Raw genomic sequence first — 4,472 nt, forward strand, 5'->3', positions numbered from 1 at the left:
CCTCAGGGGCTGAATTTCACTGTATCCCCTTTTGTATTTAGTATTATCTTTCAGTCTTTGTTAATTTTGTAGGTGAAAATAATGTCTTTTTTTAAAAAAAAAAACTTACTTCTTTGAATGCTAGTGAGGTTGTCTGTGCTTGTCACTTGTCTACTTGTATGTACAGCTTTGCAAGTCTGTTCACAGGTTGGTGAGACAGGGCCACTCACACACTTGCCCTAAGTTCCTGCTTTCTTGGTGATGTGGGTTGAATCATGTCCCCCCAAAAATATGTTCTCAGTAGTTGTAGGAGAAAGAAAAATGGTGGGAGAGGTCACTGTATGGAAAGTTTAAGTTATATAATGACAGACATTTGCTAGATGCTCTCCAGTCTTAATTCCTCTTGCTGAACACACAGGAAGCCTGCATTTCCTGGCCTCCCTTGAGATTAGGGAAGGGTCCTATGTCTCAGATCTGGCCAAGGAAGCTTGAGTGCAAGTGATCTAAATCCACTTTTGGCCTTGCCCTTAAAAATGTCTCCAGCAAAACTTTGACTTTCCACTTTCTCCTTCTGGAAAATATCAGAGGGCATATATTTAGCACGCAAGGCCTCTGGATCCTAGAGTTTCTGCCAAAGAGAACTGTCCAAACTACATTGGCTCTGAGTGAGCAAGAAGGACCTTTTATTGTATCAAGCCACTGAGCTGTTGGAATTATCCATTATAGCAGCTAGTGTTAATGACCCCACCTAGCACATATACCTGAAGGCTCAGGGATGGATGATGGAAACTCAAGAGGAACTAATCATTTGAAGGAAAGATGTGCTCAAAACACTGAAGGCAGAAGGAGAGGTTCTGAGGGAGTAAGGGGCCTGGAGCATAGGTGTGTACATCAGAAAGCACTGAAATATATATATTTTGGGGTTAGAGTAACTTCAGGGTCTGGTGATAGAATTGAAAGTTGGGGGAAGGGCGCCTGGGTGGCTCAGTTGGTTAAGAGACTGCCTTCGGCTCAGGTCATGATCCTGGAGTCCCAGGATCGAGTCCTGCATCGGGCTCCCTGCTCAGCAGGGAGTCTGCTTCTCCCTCTGACCCTCCTCCCTCTCATGCTCTCTGTCTCTCATTCTCTCTCTCTCAAATAAATAAATAAAATCTTTAAAAAAAAAAAAAAGAAAGTTGGGGGAAAACATGGTGAAAGATCATGAAGGGTAAATCACCCAAATGGAAGGATAGAGGAACCATTTCTAAATAGATATCCTTTTGCATGTCATCCTTGTGCGGGGGCCACGCTAATCTTCTCTGCATAATTGCAGGTTTTTAGCATGTGTGCTGCCCAAGCGAGCACTAGATAGATATCTTTTTAAACTGCCTTAAACTTAACGTGGACGTGCTTGCTCATCTTCATGTGTGTGCCCTAGACCCAAAGTTTCCAACTCAAAATCATAGCATTTTGAATACTTATGAATACTTACTAGAGTAAAAAATACTATTTAGGCAGTAATGTTTACATGGTAATGGAGTATCATGTTTTGGTTAAGGAGTTCTCCTTAATAATAATTAAAATAGTAAAATAGTAAAAATTAATAATATATTTATTTTATATTTATAATTATAGTAAAATAATATATTTATTTTTATATTTATAATTATGAGATATTTTTAAAAATTAATAATATAAAACATTAAACAAATTAATAAGAATTATTTGTTAATTTAACGTAAACCCAACTTTTATAGGATGTTGAACCCTTTGTGGAATGTGGCTGCATGCAAGTTTCATCATACCATAGGGCAGTCAATCATGCAGCCCAATTTGCTCAGCCAGTTCTAGTTTACATTTATTGGCCCAGCTTAACTATTAATGGCACCCATTTTCACATGCAAAAAGTGTCCTGATGGTCAATCTGATAAATATTCAAAGACAACAATTTGATATGGCCTGAAGTTTGTTTTAATTGCTAAGCTAAGTAATTATTGAGTGCAGTTATGATGTTAATGAGGCTTGAACTTTTAATACTTTGAAATGTGCTTTAAGGTTTCATCATGGTATAATTTGCATATGAATTATTTTTTTAAACTGTGAGCCCATTGTACCTCCCTGGCAGTTTTAGGACATTTATAGAATAGGCCACCAATCTTTGAATGACTCAATTTCCAATTAGCGGGCAAGTGGGCTTTGTGTGTGCCTTACCTTATTTTTTTTTTAAAAGATTTTATTTATTTATTTGACAGAGAGATAGAGAGCACAAGTAGGCAGAGTGGCAGGCAGAGGGAGAGGGAGAAGCACGCTCCCCGCCGAGCAGGGAGCCTGATGTGGGGCTCGATCCCAGGACCCCAGGATCACGACCTGAGCCGAAGGCAGCTGCCTACCCGACTGAGCCACCCAGGTGCCCCTGTGCCTTACCTTATTTCCAGCTCTCTCCAGCAGTGGGATATACACAGGGACTCATTCTGGACACAGATCAAGAGAATATAGGCCCCAAATACCCTAAGAGGGGGCATTACTTTCTATTGGGAAAATCTTAATATTAGTGCTATTTTTTATTGTTATTCATTCTAGTCTTTCTTTTCAGTTTTAATTGGACAATTCATTCCTGAAACTGTACATGAGGAAAAATATTTCTACTTATTGAGGGAAACAGACTCCCCTGTTACCACACAACCAGTCCCCAGAAGGACTTCATAAGTAGGTCACTGCTGTATCAGCCCATAATCTGAGTTAGGAGATTAGGCCTATGACTAAAGTTGTTTGGCATTTTATGAATGAGTACTTCTCTGATTATAAAATGGGTACATGTTTATTGTTGAAAAGTCTGACAATACAGAGGAGTATAAAAAGGAAAAATGAGGGCGCCTGGGTGGCTCAGTTGGTTAAGCGACTGCCTTCGGCTCAGGTCATGATCCTGGAGTCCCGGGATCGAGTCCCGCATCGGGCTCCCTGCTCGGCAGGGGGTCTGCTTCTCCCTCTGCCCCTCCCCCCTCTCATGTGCTCTCTCTCTCTCATTCTCTCTGTCTCAAATAAATAAATAAAATCTTTAAAAATAAAAAAAAAAAAAAAAGGAAAAATGATTCAAATTTTAACACATTTTATTTATTTGACAAATACTATTTTTGTACATTTTTCAGCAGTTTATTTTTCTATACAAAAATACACTTTAAAAATATTTTTGGGGGGACACCCGGGTGATGCAGTCGGTTGAGCATCGGACTCTTGATTTCGGCTCAGGTGATGATCTCAGGGTTGTGAGATCAAGCCCAGAGTGGGGCTCCGTGCTGGGCGTGGAGCCTGCTTAAGATTCTCTCTCTCCCTTTACCTCTGCCCCCACCTTTTCTATAAAATATATATATATATATATATATATATATATATATATATATATATATATATATATATATTTGGAGTCCTATTGCATTAACATATTTGTATATAGCTTTTTTTTTTGGTTAATACCATATGACCTGCCAGTTGCACTCTTGGGAATTTATCCCAGAGACATAAAAACTTATTTTCACCTAGAAGCTTGAGCATGGATATTCACAGAAACTTTGCTCTTAATATTTGAGAACTCTAAACTACCCAAACTTCTTAAAATGATTGAATGGTCAAACAAACTTTGGCCCATTTACATCATAGAATACTGCTTAGCAATAATAAGTAATTACTGATACTTGCAATAACTGAAATGAATGTCAAGGAAATTATGCTGAGTGAAAAAAAGTCAATCTCCAAAGAATGCATAGTGCAGGGTTCCATTTATAAAACAGTGCGGAATTATCATAAGTGTCAGATGGATAACGGATCAGTGTTCGCCGGGGGTTAAGGATGAGGGGAGGAGGATGTGGATGTGGTTCTACCACGGAAGCAGCCTGTGGTAATGGAAGACTTAAATTTCTTCATTTTGATGGTGGTTAAGCAAATCTACACGTGTGATGTAATTGTCTAGAACTACACACACAAGTGCACGTATACCATGAATAATCTCTATGCTTTGTACCAATCTCAGTTTGCTGGTTTTGACCATGTACTATAGTTACGCAAGAGGTCATTTATGTTGGGGGAGGCTATATTAAGGGTACACAGGACCTCCCTGTACATTTCTTCATAGCTTCCTGGGAATCTATAATTATTGTAGAATAACATAATAAAATAAAATAAATAAAGGTAAAAAAAAGAATAACTTAAAACTAGGTATTCAAACATATACCCATTTCTTAATTAACTTTTTTCCTATTGTTTTAATACTTAGTACTCTCCTTTTAGAAATCAGATATTCATCTATATTTTCTTACAGTTTTTTATGCTTTAGGTTTTGTTTTTAAAACCTTTACTGCTTACTCCATTTGTAATTTTTTTTTTAGTGTATAACATGGGATTTTTATCTAACTTTAAATCATTTAAAAATAGCTAGCTGCTGTTCTTAGCTCCATTTGGTCTTCTAATTTATTTTGATGCCACATTTGTTATATATTAAGTTCTGATGTAGACTAGGGTTT

At 37.8% G+C, this 4,472-nt stretch overlaps 1 pseudogene; it reads right to left on the reverse strand.

Annotated features, from left to right (window-relative positions):
* Window positions 1–1,214: 1,214 nt before the first annotated feature.
* On the reverse strand, window positions 1,215–1,323 carry LOC118541312 (U6 spliceosomal RNA; annotated as a pseudogene).
* Between the last annotated feature and the right edge of the window lie 3,149 nt (window positions 1,324–4,472).

The sequence above is a fragment of the Halichoerus grypus genome, chromosome 12 (assembly GCF_964656455.1).
Source record: "Halichoerus grypus chromosome 12, mHalGry1.hap1.1, whole genome shotgun sequence".
In the NCBI taxonomy this organism is placed as follows: Eukaryota; Metazoa; Chordata; class Mammalia; order Carnivora; family Phocidae; genus Halichoerus; species Halichoerus grypus.